Source organism: Piliocolobus tephrosceles, chromosome 18, assembly GCF_002776525.5.
Source record: "Piliocolobus tephrosceles isolate RC106 chromosome 18, ASM277652v3, whole genome shotgun sequence".
In the NCBI taxonomy this organism is placed as follows: Eukaryota; Metazoa; Chordata; class Mammalia; order Primates; family Cercopithecidae; genus Piliocolobus; species Piliocolobus tephrosceles.
Window position 1 is genome coordinate 58,874,135 of NC_045451.1, and position 22,609 is coordinate 58,896,743.

General features: G+C 48.9%; 1 protein-coding gene across 1 annotated transcript in view; it reads right to left on the bottom strand.

The window, feature by feature from the left end:
• The window catches only part of CABLES1 (Cdk5 and Abl enzyme substrate 1), a 126,963-nt gene that overhangs the window by 69,132 nt on the left and 35,222 nt on the right, over window positions 1–22,609 (bottom strand). The window contains exon 2 of the mRNA XM_023207795.2: window positions 420–491. The gene's annotated coding sequence lies outside the window, so the exon portion shown is untranslated. The remainder of the gene's footprint in view (window positions 1–419; window positions 492–22,609) is intronic.

The following is a 22,609-nucleotide window of genomic DNA, read 5'->3' on the forward strand; positions in this document are numbered from 1 at the left end:
AGCAACTAGCCAGGGAGCAACATCGTGGTCACCTCCTGAGGAGTTCTCGTTGTCCCTCCTGCTGAGAAAGAAGTCCAGGACTGTACCACTGTGTGACTGCACCTGGGGAATGGGCAAGGATAAATGCTGGGCTCTTGCTCCATTAAGCAACAGTTTACAAAATGAAGAGAAGCCACAGAAAGAGAAGCACCCAAATTCCACGAAAACTGGGCTATTCCATCACGTAATTGGACTTAATGTTGTCTAGTTCTAATGGTCTTCAGAGGTGGGTTGGACACTAGGAGATGTCCCATAGTCTGTGGGATTCAGATGGTTATTTTTAAATTTAATTCCATAGATCAAGAACTTAACAAACCAAAATCAATCTCTGGCTGTCATGGTGTACTGTTTACATACACACAAGTGAAACAGAAAATTACCTCCGGAGAGGGGCGTTCTCCTCAATATCTTCCAGGGTCTCCAAGGAGGATCTCTGGGAGATGAGGCGCCGTCTGCAGAAAGAAGGAGCAAATCTGGGAGTTAAAACTGCATTGCAGAACTCATCAGACATCTCTGTAAATCTAAAACTGCCCTAAAACAAAAACATGAAGTCCATTAAGAAAAGATCAGACAAAAGCTGCCTCTAGGAGGCTGCCATGTTCCCGCCCTGCGCGCCAGGCCCACCTTACCAGCTGAATCCTGGGCACTCTCCTGGTTAGAGGGCCTCTTTGTGATGATTAAGGAAGTGACTGATCCTTTTGATGCTGCCATTTTCCCCAAGGACACACACACACACACAAAGACAAGGTGCCTCTTATAATATATAGAATAACTTGAGCGCTGTGTGCAGCTTTTCTAAGGCATTAGCTAATACTGTGAAGTATTCCACTATCAGTGATTTGAATCAGGTAACTGATAAATATTAAATCTAAAACCCTATTAAAAACAACTTCAAAATCATTAGGATGCAATAAAAAGGTTACGCTCCCTGGATGGCCATGATTTCAAAACCAACTAGAAACAAGAAAGAAATTATTCCTTTGGGAGAGTATCTCACAGACTGGGTAGAAAGAATAAATACGTGGCATGATTATGCAAAACATTAACTCTTCTGGGCTGCTAAGGAATTGCAAACTGCCTGCTAAAACCTCCCCAATCTACCAGTTTCTGTTGCCAGGCTGAAATAAGAACAAGTCCTAGTTAACTAAGAAGATCAGGTACGGGGAGCAGGGTAGGGTGGGGTGACTTTCAATAAATCCAGTTGAACGAAGACTGTCATTTGATAGTAAACGATTTGGTGGAGCAGGATGGATAGAAAATGTTTGACAGGGTTGTTCCTTAAAATGGAACTAAAAATATGAAGATAAGTCTATGTTTTATTACATTTGGCGAAACATAGCCTAGGAACATGCAGTCATAACCACGTTCTAATTTGTCCTAATGAACAAAGAAACGACTTTGTGATGTTTTTTTTTTGTTTTGTCTTTGTTTTTAATTTTGTGTGTACTTTTTCTGACCAACTACTCTGATACCTTTGGCTTGTTTGGCTTTTATAAGACAATCAGAAAGGTCCTTTTTGTAGGAAACGATTCCACAGCTTCATCAATTTTCCATCTTCCTTAATTTTTTGATACTCAAATCCTTTTAAAAAAAAAAATACTTGTGGCCGGGCACGGTGGCTCAAGCCTGTAATCCCAGCACGTTGGTAGGCTGAGGCAGGCTGATCACCTGAGGTCAGGAATTCAGGACCATCCTGCCCAACATGGTGAAACCCCGTCTTTACTAAAAATAGAAAAATTAGCCGGGCGTGGTGGCGGGCACCTGTAGTCCCAGCTACTTGGGAGGCTGAGGCAGGAGAATGGCCTGAACCCGGGAGGCGGAGGTTGCAGTGAGCCGAGATCGCACCACTGGACTCCAGCCTGGCGACAGAAAGAGACTTCGTCTCAAACAAACAAACAAACAAACAAACAAAACTCGTCATACAGCCTCCTTGTCTCTTTTCCAACTGTAAAATAGTAGAACATAGCACACTCTCAGCTTCGCACTCATCCATGTGTACACCCATCGCCCTCTGTGTTCATGACATACCAGACTTTCTGCAGCAACTGTGGTTTCACTCTGCAATTAACTAACAGTGAATTTCCATTTCCATATTGCCAGATTTCCAAGAGTCAGCCAGAGCTGTGGAGGCGGCACTGGTCTTACCTGAGAGCAGTGCAGAGGCAAGCTGAGGAGGTGGGGAACTGATCTGACAGGTAGCCAATTCATGAGTGACGGGACTTCCCCGTGGAGCACTGTAACTCAGGGGACAGAGCTTGCCGAGGCCCCGGTGACGGCACCTGCAGCTGGAGCTCTGCAGGGGGACAGAGCTCGCCGAGGCCCCTGTGACGGCACCTGCAGCTGGAGCTCTGCAGTGTCTGTGCTATGGGTTGAGGCATAGCCCTCTGAAATCCCAGTTAATCCTAGGAAAGCAGGCAGGTGAGCAGCAGGCCTAGCCTCTCTCCAGGTGCTGAGTCCCAGGCTGGACTGGGGCAGACTCTGCCCATTGCAGATCTCAGCACCGGAAACCCAATGTTACCCATCCAAAGGGTGGTGTAATTCTACACAGAACACCTAGCGGCTAGAGTCAGACACTCAAATTGCAATCCTGGGGTCCAAAGGCTTCAGGGTCTGCGAAAGCTCCTTAATCCGGCCGGGCACGGTGGCTCATGCCTGTAATCCCAGCACTCTGGGAGGCCGAGGCGGGTGGATCACCTGAGGTCAGGAGTTTGAGACCAGCCTGGCCTACATGGTGACCCATCTCTACTGAAAATACAAAATTAGCCAGGTATGGTGGCACATGCTTATAATCCCAGCTACTCGAGAGGCTGAGGCAGGAGAATCGCTTGAACCTGGGAGGCAGAGGTTGCAATGAGCTGAAATCGAGCCACTGCACTCCAACCTGGATAACAAGAGTGAAACTCTGTCTCAGGAAAAAAAAAAAGAAAAGAAAAGAAAGGAAGTTCCTTAATCCTTGAGCCTCAGTTTGTTCATCTATGAAATGGGAAACAGCAATTAACTAAGAAAGGGACACATGTAAAGTCCCAGGCCCACGGCAGTTCTTGATGAACAGGAGCTACTGGGCTTTTGACTGACACTCCAGTTTCCTTCACTGAAGCTGCACCCTGACCTGCACCCCAGCTCAGCTGACCAGGAGCAGGCTGAGTGTCCTAGCTCTGGCCCCCACTCAAGGCCCAGTCAGTGGCAGGGTCACCCCAAAATGCCTTGTGCCTGAGCCCACCCGAAATGTGTACGGGTTCCTTCCACACCTACACCCACTTCAAAGCACAACTAACTCTGCGCGTGTACACAAAGGGGTGCACCGAGAAGCACAAGTCACACTCACTGATGTGTTGGCCACCTATAAAATTAGTGCCCCCCAGGTCTCCTTGCACTGCTCTCAGGTCTCCCTACAGACAGAAGGCAGTGATTAAAAGATTTACTCTGTTTATCTCTGCATGATGTTCTGAGCTTTTAAATCCCAAGTAAAACACTCACTGAAGTATTTACTTAAATTAAGTATGCACATCTAAATTGTCATTAGCGGTAACTTCCACAGGCAGAAATAAATGTATAGGCTTCGGATCCTGAGAATCTCGACACATTCTGTCATACTTTGAGCCTTCCTTTGTAGAACAGCACTTTCAGGTAACCAGCAAATAGGCAATTGATGTTCTGTTCAATCTGCACCCACGCAACTGAGATGATTGCGCAGGCGAAGGGCTGAAGGCTGCCCTCCTTCAGGTACCCTAAGGAGCCCCGGGGAGGCCCTGGGTGGGCTCTTTGGGCAGCACGGATGCCACTCAGGCTCTCGCAGAGTCCAGAGCCCAGCCAGGCAGGTTCCCCTCTCCACGCATCCACCCCCACTCACTCAACAATGTGACCGTGAGCCCTCTCGGGAACACACAGCTGAAGCAGGCTTGCCTCCTGTCCTCAGGGGCTCAGAGTCACGTGGGGACCAATGGGACAGCCACCAAGAAGCTCCATTAACAATCCCTGAAGCCCCTGCGTCCTTCAGGGCTGTGGTGTGGAGAACACCCCGGCTGAGTCCCAGAGTGAGCACAGAAGGCCCTGACGGGAAGCGCAGACTCCTCCAACATCCAGACCAGAGTGTTTCACCCTAGAAAATCAGGCCCATCCACAAAAGCACACGACTCCGTAACTCCCCTTTCACAAAGCCGTAGCCACCTCTTCCTGCACCAGAAACGAGAAGGGCTCATTTGGAAAAGAACCAGATGAGAATACACCTTTCTTTACAGTTATAAGGGTTTTTCTAAAAAGCCAGCACATTCGGTAATTCCCCTCAGGTGCTGAACAGGTGTGAATTCACACACACACACACATTATTACAGCTTAAATGTCTGTGTCCCCTCAAAATTCATGTGTTGAAATCATAACCCCCCCTGCGACGGTACGAGGCAGTGGGGCCTGTGGGAAGAGATTTGTCATGGAGCCCTCATGAATGGGATTAGTGCTCTTGTAAAGGGGACCCTGGAGACCTCTCTAGCTACTTTTCTGCCATGTGAGGACACTACAAGTTGGTCATCTGTAACTGGAAGAGCCCTCATCTGACCCCAACCATGCTCACACCCAGATCGTGACCTTCTAGCCTTCACACCTGTGAGAAATACATTTCTTTACCTTTTATGTATTTATTTTTTTCTGAGACATAGTCTCGCTCTGTCATCAGGATGGAACGCAACGGTGTAATCTTGGCTCACTGCAACCTCGGCCTCCCAGGCTCAAGCAATTCTTGTGCCTCAGCCTCCCAAGCAGCTGGGACTACAGGTGTGCACCACCAAACCCAGCTAATTTTTGTATTTTTAGCAGAGACGGGGTTTCGCCACATTGGCCAGGCTCATGTCAAACTGCTGGTCTCAAGAGATCCACCTCCCTCGGCCTCCCAAAGTGCTGGGATTAAAGGCATGAGCCATCACGCCCGGCCGAGAAAATACATTTCTATTGTTTATAAGCCATCCAGTCTTTGGTACTTTATCACAGCAGTCTGAACTCAGACGGACCTACACATACACGCGCGCGCGCGCAGGCATGCAAGGGCATGCATGGGCACTTCTGATCAGGACTCCTTAAAGGGGAAAAAATCCACAGCCCAAATGCCCAACTTCAGCAGATGTACTTCCCTTCTTTGTGAATGGAACCAACCAGTATGTTCTTGGAACTACCAGAGAACTTGGAACTACCACCAGTGACTGTAAAGCAACCATCCTACAGTACCACCGAACAGCAAAGGATGCCTGCCCTTCCAGCCTGGGATGAGGACCTGTTCCCCTGTGAACCGGTAGTGTCAGTCAGCAGCGCTCGTAGTGTCTTCTCCCTCACCTTCTAACCCCAGAAAGCCTGCATTAAACAAAAAGCCTCAGGGCAGGCAGCCAATCTTAAACAGCCACTTTTCACTCTGTAATTTCCCTCATAAATTAAGTCCATTACTATGCAAACTCCTTATCATTATAGAGTTAACAAGGAGAGGTCTTTGCATATTTTAATGACTGACAAAGAATACTTAGCCTCGGACCAAAATAACAGGCCACCTTACTGACCAAGCAGACATGCAGTAAGAGACTGGCAGGGCTCAAAGCAAAAGTATTATGCACTGACATCATCGCATGGAAGTGTGTATGTCTAGTCTCCAGATTGAACATACACTCAGGGCTCCCCGACTTGTCTGACAGTTACAAGTTAGATCCTTCCACACAGGACACACTTTGGAGTTCATGCTTAATGCTCATGCGTAAGGCAGCCTCCTGAAAGCACCCACGCCTGCTTTACAACATCCTTGGAATGCTGCAAGAAGTCATCATAATCCACGACAACATGATTGCACAGCTGGATAATCCTACGTGGACCAAATTAATCCACTCATCATGAAGGGATAAGGGTTTCTTTGTGGGTGCAAATCACTGTATATTCCTGGGACGCAGGGCTGGTCACAAGGGTACTGTTAGAATAAGTCCACTTACACTGAAAGCTTAAGGAAAGGTCACTTGAGGAAGAAGATAGGGGGAAAAAAGTACACAGAAGAACCCAAGGCTGGAGTGACAAAGGACAGGGAGAGGCAGGCCCCCCGAGGGCCCGCATTTCCGAAGTGCCTTTTACGCACAAAAGGGTCATTGGACCTATTTCCAGGCCAGGAACAGAGAACCATCCAAACTGACGAGGGGACACAGGCCCAGAGGCCTGACCATCCCGAAGGCCCTCCTCACTAATGCTCTGTCGTCATCCTGGTCTGCAGCGACTCTGGGGACCGCGGAGAGTGAGGCAAAGTGGCGCTGTGTCCGGAGCTGTGTCCAGCAGACCTTCCTCAGCTCTGTTGGAGGTGGGCTCCTCTCTCCCGAGCCTGGTAAGCAGAGTGCCCTGAAGAATGCACTGGGAGACAGGTGAGGGTCCCGCTGCTGTCCCTGCCGACCAGTGAGGGTGCAGCAGGGTCATCTTGGGGTGTGGTGGGGCAAGCTGGTCAAGGCCAATCCCCATGCAGTCACCTGGGGCAGCAGCTCAGCCTGAAGGACAACGTGAGGCAGTGGGCACCACGGGGAAAGCTCTGGCCAGAGAGTTAGGACCAGCCCACGTCCAAGGACGTGGAAGGTGACCCTTGGCCTCAGTCTGCTTCCAGTATGAAATGAGAAAGTAGGATAGATCCTACTCTATCTCTACTCTATGCTCTCAATGTGTCTGCACATCAGAATCCCCAGGGAACAACAAAGTCACCCAAGCCTGAGCCCACCTTGAGATTCTGATGTACCGGTCTGGGTGTGGCCGGATAAACGGGGTTTGAGACACTCCCGGGGATTCTAGTGAGAAGGACAGTTGAGTCCCATTGAAATAGCTCCAGTGTTCTGCACAGGCCAAAGGCAGTGAGAACCTTCTCCTAACATTCCACTTATTTACCTTACGTTTTGGGATGGGAATGATCATAACCAACCTCCACATAGTAAGTGGTCTCCTTTATCCTTGAATGCGGACCTTTTAAGGTTCAACAAGCAAGAGGAAAGAGAGCTGGTTAGCCGGAGCACTGAGGCCAGCAAAAGACCAAAAGGCTTTCAAGTATAAACAGGTGGATGATATGTACACGTTACATGGGTGTGAAGAACCAGTTCTGTGTTCTCTGGGAGCAAAACATGGGCTCTGAGAGCAGAACACGACCCGGGTAACACCTGGGCCAACCACCTCTCTACTCACAAAAAAGGCAATGTCCTTAATGGCTCTAGTGTTCCCCATGGGTGTATCCCCCTTCCTGGCTGCACGCTGGGCCACTGGATGGCCCAGTTGCCTCTTCACGGGTGTGGAAGAGGTGAGACTGTCTTGGATACCTCAATTACGCAGGTGATGGAGGAGCTGAGGTCATCATTACTTCACAGCTGTCCAGACAGTTATTATGATCAAAAAAACCCCAAGCATACAAACAACTTATTAACATAGTCACAAGACACCCGAAAGCTTGTCATTATTTGCTTTGGTACTTACGTCTTTTTCTCACTGACCAATCTCCCTCTCCCAAACAGAACGGAAACTCCCTAGAAGCGAGCTGCTTGGGAGCGGCCCTGCGGTCACAGCCTGTGTATCCCTAGGAAGGGACCATACTTGGCCAACAGCAGGTACTCAGTCATGGCTGGCTGAATACAGGAACAAATTCCCCTCACCAGGTAGGTGAGTATTCCTGGACATTTCCCAGAGCCCTGACCTTCCATTCAATGTTTTTCCTACACAATCATTAGTTGGCCTCTTTTTTTTTTTTTCCAGATGGAGCTTTGCTCTTGTTGCCAGGCTGGAGTGCAATGGCGTGATCTTGGCTTACCACAACCTCCACCTCCCAGGTTCAAGCAATTCTCCTGCCTCAGCCTCCCAAGTAGCTGGGACTACAGGTACATACCACCACACCCAGCTAATTTTTTTGTATTTTTAGTAAAGATGGGGTTTCTCCATGTTGGCCAGGCTGGTCCTGAACTCCTGACCTCAGGGGATCCACCCGTCTAGGCCTCCCGAAGTGCTGAGATTACAGGTGTGAGCTGGGATTACACCGCGCCCGGCCTAGGGCTTCTCTCTTTAATACATGCATTCCCAGTCTGGTCAACAGAGTCCAGAAATCCTCCTCCGCTTCACAATGCCCCAGGACAAGGGGCACCGCGCCCGGCCAGGTTATGGGGAAGGAGTCAGGGCTGGACAGCACGAAGTCCTTTCAACCTTACAGACTCTGGGAACCTACATGTCCTAGCCTCCTTTACTGACGTAGTCACCAAGCCTCAAGGAGCCCAGTCAGGACCCAGTAAGAAAAGGCTTGGAGCACAGTAGCCTAGAAAGCAGGGTTGGCCTTTGAGGCAACTAGAAATTCCCTTTAAAAGATGTTACAGAATCTCTGACTTTCTGGGTGGAAGCCTCCATCCCCTGCTTCTTGCATCCCTCCATGCCCCCATCACAGACAATCTTTTGCTCTGGAAATGGTGCTCAGCTCATGTAGAAAAGATGTCCTAAAAAGTAGGGTACAAATCTGTAGTTTGTAACTGATTGACTATAGAAGCCTACTACTTAAAGGAGCCCTAAAGTGAGAAACTATGCATAAACCCAAGAATTAAAATCAGCTGGGCTTAGTGGCATGCACCGGTAGTCTGAGCTACTCAGAAGGCTGAGGCATGCTTGAAACCAGGTGGTCGAGGTTGCAATGAGCGATGATCGCATTGCTGCACTCTAGCCTGGGTGACAGAGCGAGACACTGTCTCTAAAAATAAATAAGTAAACAAATAAACCCAAGAATTGTACTACCATCTGTATGTCATTTGTGAAATGCTGGCTTTCAAATACTAGGCTCTCTTAAAGGAAAATGCCCCTCCATTACCCTGCTGTTATTTCCTCCATTTCCCGAGCAGCGTCTTAAGCTGTTGACTGCCACAGCACCATCAGCCCGCTCCTCACATTCATCAAATAAGTGATGATAACACTGTTCGTGAGTTGGCAAACTTTAATGCCTAGATTCCAGATGCTTCTCTAGCAGAAGCCCAATCAGACTGCGCTCACTTAAAAAACAAACTGTTTCACCCTAGTACACGCGTTCACAGATGACAAAAAACAAAGTCAGCTGCTACCTCTTCATAGAAGATACACAGACCCTTAAAGCAAAATGGCCTTTGCTTCAGCCTGAGGTCACATTCATTAGACACATGCTTAGTTTTGTTGTCCACAGATCTAAAACTTTGTACAGCAGCAGACGTGCTGATGAGAGTAAGCACGGCCCTTACTGCTCACCTGGCAATAGCTGCTTGTTAGACCATGGAGGAACTCCAAGAGGAGTCTGACACTACAGTGGCACACTGGCCGGGCCAGGTCACCAGGCTGGGGTGACTGGAGGAGCATCTGGTCTTGGCCAGTCAGCTTGATGCCATCCATACCTCTGAGCACAGGGCACACAGCTGGCTTGAAAGAAAAACCTCCTCCCCCAGCCTCAACTAACAAGCCAGATCCATACCCAGAATCCAGAACAAAGGAATTCAAAATCCCTGGGGGGTCACTGGGCTCCTTCTTGTCAAGGAAGAAAGACAGGATTATCTTCTTTTTTGAGACGGAGTCTCACTCTGTCGCCCAGGCTGGAGTGCAGTGGCACCATCTCAGCTTACTGCAAGCTCTGCCTCCCGGGTTCGTGCCATTCTCCTGCCTCAGCCTCCCAAGTAGCTGGGACTACAAGCGCCCGCCACCTCACCCAGCTAGTTTTTTGTATATTTTAGTAGAGACGGGGTTTCACCGTGTTAGCCAGGATGGTCTCGATCTCCTGACCTCATGATCCGCCCGTCCCGGCCTCCCAAAGTGCTGGGATTACAGGCTTGAGCCACCGCGCCCGGCCAGGATTATCTTTAAGAAAAGGAGGGATGGTTAGATTTTTAAAAATTAGATAAAATGCTAAGAAACTGTTTTTTCTTTTATTGTTTTAGAGGGAGTCTCTGTCTCCAAGGGTGGAGTGCAGTGGCGGAGTGCAGGGTGGAGGGTGGAGGGTGGAGTGCTCAGCTCACTGCAACCTCCGCCTCCAGGGTTCATGCGATTCTCCTGCCTCAGCCTCCTAAGTACCTGGGATTACAGGATCTGCCACCATAACTGGATAATTTCTGTATTTTTAGTAGAGACAGGGTTTCACCATGTTGGCCAGGCTGGTCTTGAACTCCTGGCCTCAGGCGATTTGCCCGCCTCGGCCTCCCAAAGTGTTGGGATTACTGGTGTGAGCCACTGCGCCCGGCCAAGAAAGTGGTTTTGAATCTGGCTATGTGTTAAAGTCTCCAGCTGATTAATAAGGCAAAAATCAAATTAAAATCAATACACCAGAGTTGCCAATCAGCTTGTTCAAATAAGGTCTGTTTCTACATTTTCATAGGCGGGTCAAGAAAGTGACTCTCTAAATGTTTACAGAGAATACAAAAGGCGTTTGGCTTGCCTGAGTTTACTTTTGTTTCAAGGGCTCTCATCAGACTTGCTAAATCCTGGAAAATCAAGGTGTGAGGTTACCTTGGTGTGTGAGGCTACTTAGAGCAGACAGGACCTGTTGCCAGGATTTAATAGCTGGCCAGAAACTCATCCCCAAAGATCCCCCAGTCTACCCTGCCCACCGCTGCCCTGACTAATCTTGAAAAACACTTTCCCTCATGTCAGTCCCCATCTTGAAGAGCCAGTGATTTCCCCTGGAAACAAGTTCAAACTCTTTTGACAAAGGGTCTAGAGGGAAGGTCAGAACACAGCAGCAGACACGGCACACCTGGTCACCATGAAGGTACCTGCTTAGGCCGGGCGCTTAGGCCGGGCGCGGTGGCTCAAGCCTGTAATCCCAGCACTTTGGGAGGCCGAGGTGGGCAGATCACAAGGTCAGGAGATCAAGACCATCCTGGCTAACATGGTGAAACCCCGTCTCTACTAAAAATACAAAAAACTAGCTGGGCGAGGTGGTGGGCGCCTGTAGTCCCAGCTACTTGGGAGGCTGAGGCAGGAGAATGACGTAAACCCGGGAGGCGGAGCTTGCAGTGAGTTGAGATCCGGCCACTGCACTCCAGCCTGAGCGACAGAGCGAGACTCTGTCTCAAAAAAAAAAAAAAAAAAGAAGGTACCTGCCCAGTGTCCCAGGACAGCCTTAGGGTATCAGGACATCAGGTGGTCAGCCCAAGGTCGCTGGCTCAGTGGCACTGCTGCATTCTAATTCATACTTGGCCTTGTCCCAGAGGGAGGGGCCCTGCCTTGCCGCTGTAGGGGCACACCATGGAATACACAGAAGGGCAGAACCAGGAGAAGCGGGTACCGGGTACTGGCTGAAAATAAAAACTCAGGATCCGAAAAGATTTTGTGCGGCTGATGAGATAAACAGCTTTCATCTTGCTACAGAACACACTGGATACTCGTAGAGGGGGTGGGGAAGACAAGTGGGGGCCCAGTCAGGACAGGATGTGGGTGGGAAGGGAATATTGGAAGGGGAAAACCACTAGAAATAAAAGGGCCAGCTTCACCCTATGCATCTAATACAAGCCTGTGTTCTGAACGGGCGTCAGGATCCAAGCAATCAAACCCAGGTGTTCTCTGCAAAGGGCTTCCCTGAGCTGGGCAAGGAGGGCGGCGAGGAATGCGGTACCTGGTCCCAGGGTTTAAGGATACTGTGGAGCATGTCCACACCTGGAAGCCAAACCAGGTGTGGAGTACGCAGGGAGCCAGGGAGAATTTAACTGGGAGAGGAGAAGCGAGTACCTCTAACACAGGGAGCAGGCAGGCCATGGCAGGGGTCTGAGGGGCTTCCTACATGCACTTTCCCACAGCCCAATAGGACAGGACAGAACATGGGACTGGGTGAGGCACAGGAAGAATTCCTTCCAGCAAAGTCCAGCCCCAGGAAAAGAGCCTCGCAGGAGCCAGGAGACAGACAGGCTGACAATCAGAGGACCAGGCGTGGCTCCAGGAGGACCCGGACAGAGACCCCAACAGCCAAGTGGACAAGCTGACCACACATAAACCGGCAGGGCTGGGGATGGTATCACAGCACAATGAGTGTGTGTGTGTGTGTGTGTGTACACACATGTGCTCACACATAGCACCTTTCAGTCCCACACCTGAACACAAGAAGTACAGGACCAGGAGCACCTGCAGGGCTTACATGGGGGAGCAAGGGTGTGGTGCAGTGGGCCAGAGTTACCTCCTTAGACAGAGGCTGAGCAGAAGCCAGTCCCAAGACTTGGTCTGACCGGGCCTTCTCTTAACCGCCCCGATCCTGACAATGGTCTGTGCTGGGGCCCTCTCGCTTCCTCCCCAGTCACTGTGAGGGCTCACTGGTGCTTTGGAAGAATGCCTTTACCTGCTGAAGACTTTCAGATATGCATTTATTTTTCCTTCGAACACAAGACGAGGACCTTCTGTGCCTAGCTCTGCGGGGTTTGAAGAAGGCAGGGGAGACCCAAACCCTGCTGGAGGGGCACTCCTATCCCTTCCTCCACAGTCAGGAGAGAATGCAGCTAACTTCATTCGAACCAGCAGGGGCTCCGGAGGGGCTCCTGGCATCAAGCTGGTGTTTACCGGGCCTTTCGGGGGCTGCCCCTCTAGGGAGGACGCCAGCGAAACGCTTCCAGGAGTCTCTCCCTTGGTGTCCAGTGTGACCTTCCTCTGTCCTGAAGGGCCTTCAGCAGGAGTGGATTTTGACAGCTCAGAAACTGCATGCAATTATCTATAGCAAATTCAGATTGATGGGGCTTTGTGAATCTTTATTTTCTAGGAGTTTTTCAGGTTAACCGTGGCCCACACTCAATAGCGATTGATGGAAACAAAGGCTGATGCCTCTTCCTTGTCCATCTGAATTACCTCAGATTCCTTTCTGGAAGCCTGCTGAAAAAAATGCCTACTTCTCCTTGGCTACCCATGTTTATTCCCTTCACTGGAAGCTGAATGGGGACGGGGTACAGCTAAATTGGTGGCCTCCAAATAAAGGGTTTATGGCGTAAGGCAGGGGTCCCCAAGCCCCAGGTCACGGACCAGTACTGGGGTCTATGGCCTGTTAGGAACGGGGGCTGCACAGCAGGAGGCAAGTGGTGGGTAAGCGAGCATTACTGCCTGAGCTCTGCCTCCTGTGAGATCAGCGGGGCATTACATTCTCATAGAAGCACCAAGCCTATTGTGAACTGCGCACTAGAGGGATCTAGGTTGCATGCTCCTTATAAGACTTTTTTTTTTTTTTTTGAGACGGAGTCTCGCTCTGTCGCTCAGATTGGAGTGCAGTGGCACAATCTTGGTTCACTGCAACCTCTGCCTCCCGGGTTCGAGCAATTCTTCTGCCTCAGCCTCAGCCTCCGGAGTAGCTGGGACTATAGGCACGTGCTATCATTCCCAGGTAACTGTTGTATTTTTAGTTGAGATGGGGTTTCACCATATTGGCCAGGCTGGTCTTGAACTCCTGACCTCATGATCCACCCGCCTCGGCCTCCCAAAGTGCTGGGATTACAGGCGTGAGCCACCGCGCCCGGCCCCTCCTTATAAGAATTTAATGCCCGATGATCTGAGGTGGAACAGCTTCATCCCGAAACCACCCCCGACCCCCAGTCCGTGGAAAAATCGTCCTCCAGGAAACAGGTCCCTGGTGCCAAAAAGGTTGGGGGCCGCTGGCGTAAGGAATGCCCGAATGTGGCCAAATCTTAGTTCCAAAAAAAATTCAGAATCTGCCTCACCCTCCCGTCATCCACCCAAATCCTACCTTCCTCCACCTGCTCTGTGAAGCTGTCCCTGACATTTTCTGAATTCCTACAACATGTGGTATCTTTACTACATTTGGAAGTATTCGTATCTAAATACTTGCAGATTGGTTGACTTTATTCTTTTTATTTTACATTTATTCATCTCCAACCTGACTGCAGATACCCTGAGGACAAATAACTATTTCTTTCTTTGAAACCCCTTCAATGATTAGCACATTACCTGGTACACAGGAGGTGCTCAATAAATCCTTAAGCACAGCAGGAACAACTCCGCAGCTGGAGTTGGCTCAGGAGGAACAAGGGCATACCTTAAGAGCTCCAGGGGACCAGGAGCGGCGGCTCATGCCTGTAATCTGACAGTTTGGGAAGCCGAGGTGGGCAGATGGCTTGAGCTCAGGAGTTTGAGACCAGCCTGGGCAACATGGCAAAGTCCCGTTTCTACAAAAACTATGAAAATTAGCTTGGTGTGGTGGCGCATGCAGGAGGATCGCTTGATCGCATGAGGTAGAGGCTACAGTGAGCTGTATTTGCACCAATGCTCTCCAGCCTGGGCGACAAAGTGAGACCCAATGCAAAGAAAAAAAAAAAAAAAAGCTCCAGGTAGTCATTTTACCATTTTTACTCCAAGACCTTTAGCAAACCAGCAGAAGCCCAGGAATGAGGTCAAAAACGAAAGCCCGGACCTTAGAAATCATCCAGAATGCTGATGTTCAAACTTCTGAGGAGAGAATCCTTTTTTCTCCCAAATTAAACCTTACACCAAATCCCAAAATAAAAAGCAGATTAGAACAATCATAAATTTTATAAACTTGAGAGTATAATATTGACTTATATCTCAATGACTATTAGAGCAGTGTAGCTGTTTTGAGGTACAAACTAATCTAAAACCAGAAGCTCTTGGTGACATTTCTAGTCTAAAGTCAATCTCAGAATCTAATTTGTTTCTTTTGTTTTTGGTTGTACAGTAGGGATATTATCACCATTGAAAGAGATAAGTGGGTGCCTATGGTAACCATTTTTAAACATATCAAGGCCCAGTTCAATTTAATAGACATGGCAGGTGAAGTTTAACTGAACAAAATCAACTTAGTCTGGCACCATGAGTTAACTAATGCATAGTTAGCTAATTAATGCATAAGTCATCAGTATGTCAGGCTTTGCTATGGAAAGCTATCGAGTTTATTTTACTGCAGTTTAAAAAAATACTTTAAATATATATGGTATAACATGTATACATATACAAATTATATCTCAAAATTTTAAACACAGGGCAGGCGCGGTGGTTCATGCCTTTATTTATTTATTTGGAGACAGAGTTTCGCTCTTGTTGCCCAGGCTGGAGCGCAATGGCGCCATATCAGCTCACCGCAACCTCCGCCTCCCAGGTTCAAGCGATTCTCCTGTCTCAGCCTCTCCAGTAGCTGGGATTACAGGCATGTACCACCACGCCCAGCTAATTTTGTATTTTTAGTAGAGACGGCATTTCTCCATGTTGGTCAGGCTGGTCTCGAACTCCCGACCTCAGGTGATCCGCCCTCCTTGGCCTCCCAAAGTGCTGGGATTACAGGCGTGAGCCACTGCGCCTCGCCACAGGCTCATGCCTTTAATCCCAGCACTCTGGGAGGCTAAAGCGGGCAGATCACAAGGTCAGGAGATCAAGACCATCCTGGCTAACACGGTGAAACCCCGTCTCTACTAAAAATACAAAAAAAGGTTAGCCAGGCGTGGTGGCGGGCGCCTGTACTTCCAGCTACTCAGGAGGCTGAGGCAGGAGAATGGCGTGAACCCGGGAGACAGAGCTTGCAGTGAGCCAAGATTATGCCACTGCACTCCAGCCTGGAGGACAGAAGGCGACTCTGTCTCAAAAAAAGAAAAAAAAAAGTTAAACACAGAGTCACCCCATATAACCAACAATCCCACTCCTAAATACAATCGAAGAGAAATGCAGAGATACATCCACACAAAGTATACAATGTTCACAGCAGCAGCATTCACCAAAGTCGAAAATGTGAAAACCCCAATGTGATGAATGAACGAAGCGCAGTATTATTCAGCCATGAGAAGGAATGAAGCACTGATACACGCTACAACGTGACCCTTGAAAACATGTTAAACCAAAGGAGCCAGTTACCAGAGACCACGTCGTGTATGATTCTACTTATATGAAATGTCCAGAGCAGGCAAGTCTATAGAGACAGAAAGTAGATTCGTGGTTGCCAGAAGCTGGGATCCGAGACGGGGAGGAATGGGCAGGTACTGCCAATAACCATGGGGTTTCTTTTTGGGGGTGATGAAAATGTTCTAAAATTAAATAGTGGTGACAAGTGCACAAGTTTGTGAATGTACTAAAAACCACTAACAATAAGCTTATTTTTTATTTTTCTATACAGAATCTCGCTCTATTACCCACGCTGGAGTGCAGTGGTGTGATCTCAGCTCACTGCAACCTCTGACTCCTGGGCTCAAGTGATCCTCCCACCTCGGCCTCCCAAATAGCTGGGACTACAGGCACATGCCGTATCACATCCAGCTAATTTCTGTATTTTCTGTAAAGACAGGTTTTGACATGTTGCCCAGGATGGTCTCCAACTCCTGAGCTCAAGCGATCCACCCACCTCGACCTCCCAGAATGCTGGAATTACAGGCATGAGCCACTGCGCCCAGCCAGAATAGTAACTTTAAATGGTTGGTATGCAAATTATATCTTAGTAAAGCTGTTAAAATATTTATGATATATAAAGTTTACATATGTAGAAAAACGTATGCTGGGAAAAAATATACAGTAATAATGAAGCACCAAATCCCAAAATATAAAACAGATTAGAACTGTTTTTACATCTCCTAAAGCCCTTGCTAAGATCCTTAGAGCTCCAGATAATACAATTTGAAAACTATGGATCTGGTTCAATTTCCTTTTACTGAAGCTTTGGAGAGGTTCAAAGACATGCCCAGGGCAGAGCTGGATGGCGGGGAGAGCAAGGATTGGGGACCAGACACTGTCATTTCAGAGCCATTCCCTTTCCTTTCAGACGTGGGTTACAGAGGTCCCATGGGTGTCTGCGTGCAGCAGGCAGCAGGTTAGGCTTGAAGGCAGAGACCTGGGCAAACCCTCCCAGAGCAGGGCCCGCTCAGCACATAGACAGATGCGCCAGCACAGGCTACCTGGTGCTCCTTCCGCAGCCACCCATCGGAACACTTTGCCCCAGTGTCGCGCATCACCCAGCACGTGCTGACAAGTCACATCTCATCCAACCTGTCTCTCCATCTCTACAAAAAGGAAACCTCCTTACTGCACACAGCAAGGTGCTATTTGGAGCTCTGAGACTTCCATTTCCACAACCTCCCATCTCCCTAATCTTTGGCGCAAGACATCCTTGCAAATTGGATACAGTTTTCAGGAGAACACACGAGCACTTCAGTCATCCAAGAGGGAGGACAATACCCCATATCCAGGGTGCTTCCATCGGCCTTAGCAGAGGAAGTTTAATTTTTTAACAGCTTGCTTGGAGCCTTTTGAAAATATATTATTAGTTCATCTGTCTCACCGTATTCCTAATTAGCCACCACAGTTCTAATTACCAGGCTGTTCAGGAAGAATCTCCAAAGTGAATCTGCAGCATGAGAGATGTGCTTAAAGCCACGTGAATATTCACGTGGATGTAAGTGGATTCCACTGCTATTGGACCTTCAAAAAAGTCTATGTCAGAGGTCTGAGTGGACCCTTCACACCAAAGCTTTGGTTACTGTAGAAAACAATATATTCTTTTTTTTTTGAGACGGAGTCTTGCTCTGTCGCCCAGGCTGGAGTGCGGTGGCCGGATCTCAGCTCACTGCAAGCTCTGCCTCCCGGGTTCATGCCATTCTCCTGCCTCAGCCTCCTGAGTAGCTGGGACTACAGGCGCCCGCCACCTCGCCCGGCTTGTTTTTTGTATTTTTAGTAGAGACGGGGTTTCACCATGTTAGCCAGGATGGTCTCGATCTCCTGACCTCGTGATCCGCCCGTCTCGGCCTCCCAAAGTACTAGGATTACAGGCTTGAGCCACCGCGCCCGGCCGAAAATAATACATTCTTAACTAGGGAGCGTAGGGGAGACACTGTTTCCAATCAACGTTTTCAGAAAGTGACAGGGTAAAATAAATGCAATTGACTACCACTGATTTTCTTTCCTAAGGGTGTTTAATGGTGTCCTTCTTTAGAGCAAGATCCTTAAACTGGGATCTCTGTACCTCTTAGGGATCTGTGGACCTTCTAAAATCAGATGCAAGGTGTGTATAAGTGTCCATTTCCCCTCCTATATAAAACAGAGTGTATGATCCCAAGAAAAGATTAGAACCCACTGTGAGAATGCAAAGGATGGGTTAGCAAAGGTAACCACAGGGTCAGGAAGGGCAGGGTTCAGATCCAACTCTGTCTCTACTGTGTTAAGTTGTCATTGTCATCACTGTCACTATCACCACCCACATATAAATATTCAGTCCTAGGTGTCAGGGATACAAAGAAGTAAAAGAAATTTTCCAGCCCGGGCAACACGGCAAAATCCCATCTCTACAAAAAATACACAAAAAGTTAGACAGGTGTGGTGGTGGCACATGCCTGTAGTCCCATCAACTCAGGAGGCTGACATGGGAGGATCGCTTAAGCCTGGGAGGTTGAAGCTGCAGTGAGCTGTGATCATGCCATCGCACGCCAGCCTGGGCGAGACTCTGTCTCAAATTAAAACAAAAACAAAAGAAATGTAAAGTTTGGTCCCTGTTCTAGGTGGCTCATGACCTAGTATGGAGACAGGAGAAACACAGCTCAGAAAGGTTAACCCTTTGGTCAACACTCACAGGCCCGAGCTTGGAATGCAAGCGAGCTCTGGGCCTCCTGGTTTGGCAGGGATGTGAGGCTGATGGGGTCATGGGGAAGCAGAGTTCCTCTGAGGATGCAAGTCGTGGGTGACTGAGCTATGAGCAGCTGTGGACTCTGCGGCTCCGTTAGATGTGAGGGTTATCAAAGGGTGGCAGGGATCTTGTAAAAAGAGAGACGATAGTCAAAGCAACATCAAAGAAGAGATGAGGTCCTGCTCTGAAAAACGGGCAGATTCCTAAAGATCACAAGAAGTAGTAATACCACTTTATCAAAAAGAAAAAAAGAGCATTGCAGAACAGACTTTGTAAAGCTTTACCAAGACATGAAGCATGGCTACAGATAAGCAGGGCTGATGAGAATGGTGCAGACCACAGCAAGGCTCAAGGCACATGGCCTCTCCTTATCCTCCATCACTCTGGGACAGAGCTCATCAGATTATAAACTCACCCACAGATGCTTTCAGTCATCCGCCCTTCATTTGCTAAGCACCCACTACAAGGCGCTGTGGAATCGTGGATAACTAGAGCAAAAGCCTTGCCTTTAAGAACAATCTGGAGAGGAGACACACTAAGAGTTCATTATAAAATAAAGAGCGTTAGGGAAACAAGAATGGAGGACTCCAGCCCAGGATAGGGCCATGAAGGAGACGGGGCCTGGATCTACAGATCACATGTTAATGAAACCCATCAGCACCCCTCCCCAATAACTTAATCTCTAAAGGAAAGAACAGGCTGGGCACAGTGGCTCACGCCTGTAATCCCAACACTTTGGGAGGCCAAGGCGGGCAGATCATGAGGTCAGGAGTTCGAGACTAGCCTGGCCAACATAGTGAAATCCCGTCTCTACTAAAGATACAAAAAATTAGCCGGGTGTGGTGGCGGGCGCCTATACTCCCAGCTACTCAGGAGGCTAAGGCACGAGAATCGCTGGAGCCTGGGAGGCGGAGGTTGTAGCGAGCCACGATGGCACTATCGCACTCCAGCCTGGGAGATAGAGGAAGCCTCTGTCTCAAAACAAAGACAAAAACAAAAACAACAACAACAACAACAAAAAACAACCCTCAACCTTCTTTGCAGCCAACACTGTGGGAAACCAGTCTTAACCTGTTCTTTCCAAAGTAGACTTTCACAAGGTCCTTTGAAGCTGAAGTTGTCAAGAATCACGAGGTGCAAAGCTCATTCTCAGGCTGAAATGTGACTATGAAATTGGCTCTGAGATTTAATGCCTCATAGTCATCAAGAGCCCATTTTCCTGGCTTCATAAAAACCCAGCAGTCTGGCTTCTGCTATGAGACCAATAAAAAGCATAAGGGGCATCAGTGGACCCAAGGCCCATGCACACGCTGCTGGAGACGGCCAGGGTATGTGGTCCTGGAACGCAGAAACACGTCAAGCTCAGAAGCAACCCTGCCACCAAACCCTCCAGAAGCCAGAGGGCAGGTGTGGATGGAAGGGGACTCTGTTCTGGGTGTGGTCAGACATTCCTTCGCATAGCACGAAGGATCTAAGAAGGACAACAGGCCACGTTAGAAACAGGCAGGCCCTTTGTTACATGTTTATGTTTCCTTTTGGAGACAATTTGCGCCATGCCCTCTGCTAAGGGATTTACAAATATCTTGGCATTCTCACAACACCCTTGGACATGGCTACTATGCTGACTCCTTTTGCAGATGGAGAAACTGAGGTTCCAACACAACATGTACATCCACATGGCCGGGGGATGGCAGATAAGGATAAACAACGTCTCTGCTAGACATTCTGAGGTCCTGCTCTTAGAAGGACAGCAGTCTTGGCATCTCTGCCTTTCCAGAACAGCGGGAGCTGAGAGGGACAGGGCACTGCTGGGCAATCCTACCCCCTCCCACACGGCTGCAGCTCCCACCAAGTCCAGGCAAGCATGAGCCACCTGCCCTCCGGCTGCCCATGACCCCACACAGTGGCGGGCTCCAATTCCAGGAAACACGAGGTTTTCAAAGGAACCTCAGGAGAGCCTCAGCAGGTCACACACACCACTTCAGACCCCCTCAGGCTCTCATCCCAAGCAACAGGGCATCTATCCCACAGCCTTTCAAATTCTGATGAGGCCTCCAGAGCTTGTTTCCAGAGTGAGGCTCTTTCACCGTTTTTCGCTGCTGTTTGAAAGTAAGCTCTTTTAGCTTCAAACTGCTTCAAAGTTTATTTCCAAATGAAAGTTATCTTGACAAAGAAATAAAGTTTTACCCACTGGGGAAGAGAGGTTTAAGGCTTTGGTTGAGCTGGGGGAAGGGGCTTCCCTCTCGGCACCATTCACATAAGAAATAACTGCTTTGCTGACAGACCAGGCAGCTTCTCTGTGAGATGTCTGGTGTTCCGTGTCATATGTGTAACCACGAGAACGGGTCTTCACGTGGCTGGGACCTAGTGGACACAACATATCATACATACTTATGTTACTGGAAAAGGGTCCTGATCCAGACCCCAAAAGAAGGTTCTTGGATCTTGTGCGAGAAAGAATTCGGGGCGATTCCATACAGTGAAAGAAACTTTATTAAGAAAGTAAAGAAACAAAAGAATAGCTACCCGATACACAGAACAGCCCCGAGGGCTGCTGGCTGCCCATTTGTATGGTTATTTCTTGATGATATGCTAAACAAGAGGTGGATTATTCATGCCTGCCCTTTTTAAACCATATAGGGTAACTTCCTGAGGTTGCCATGGCATTTGTAAACTGTCATGGCGCCGGTGGGAGTGTCGCAGTGAGGATGACCAGAGGTCACTCTCCTGGCCATTTTGGTTTAGTGGGATTTAGCCTACTTCTTTACTGCAATCTGTTTTATCAGCAAGGTCCAGCAACCTCCTATCTCGTCCTGTGACTCAGAATGCCTTAACCACCTGGGAATGCAGCCGAGTAGGTCTCAGCCTCGTTGTACTCAGCCCCTATTTAAGAAGGAGCTGCTCTGGTTCAAACACCTCTGACACTTAGAAGAATTCTGCAGGGTTCCCTATTAATACAAACGGGCACTCACACAGGTCTGATTGCTCTTCTCCAGCACCCAGGGCCTCATCCACAGGGACAGGGAGCAAGGAGCTTAACAGGCCCAAGGAGCTCCGGAGGGAAGGAAGTGGAGTGGCCGCAGGACCTTTCTGCCAGGCTCCACGTCCACCCTAGCCTGGGACACAGCTTTGCTTCATGCCCTGTTTTTTTGTTTTTTATTAAAATGGTGAAAGATAACATGGCATCAATTTACCATTTTAAGAGTATACAACTTAGGGCGTTGAGTGCCTTCACACTGTTGGACAGCCTTCACCATCATCCACCTCCGGACGACTTCATCGTCCCAGACTGAAACTCTGCACCTAATGAACAGCACTCCCCATTTCCCTGCCCTCATTCCCAGTGGCGACTATTCTGCTTTCTGTCTCTAAGAATTTGACTACTTGAGCAGATTCCACTCACAGAAGTGGAGGCATACACTGTTTGTCCTTCTGTTACTGGCTCGTTTCACTCAGCCGGTTTCCAGGGTTCACCCGTGTTGCTGCGTGTGTCAGAATTTCTTTCCTTTTCAAGGCTAAATGATACTCCGTTGAGGGTGTATACCTCATTTTCGTGGATCCATTCATTCCTCAGTGAATACTTTAGACTGCTCCCACCTTTTGGCTATTGTGACTAATGCTGCTATGAACATGGGTGTGCAAATTCCACGCCTGCTTTTTCCCTCCTCTGAAAGGGCAAACTAGTGTCCATCCCATCAGCTACCCCAGGGTTGGAGTTGCCCTCAGATGGCCCTGAGGGGCCTCCAGCATGAAAGGAGAAGGGTCAGTCCCGGGAGTTCCCACCAGTCCTGCCCACACAGCTGCTGGTATCACCTTGAGAGCTCAGCTCAGCTCCGTGGTGTTACAGCAACCTGACTGCTGCATTTAAGTGTGTGCATGAACCGAAGGGCGCGAGGGTCTGCATGCCCTATCTCCTTCCACGCCAATCTAGGGCCCCTCCCCTAAACATCTGCCCCTTCCCTCCAATGAGGCAGAGCTACCTGCCAAGGTCCTCAATGACGT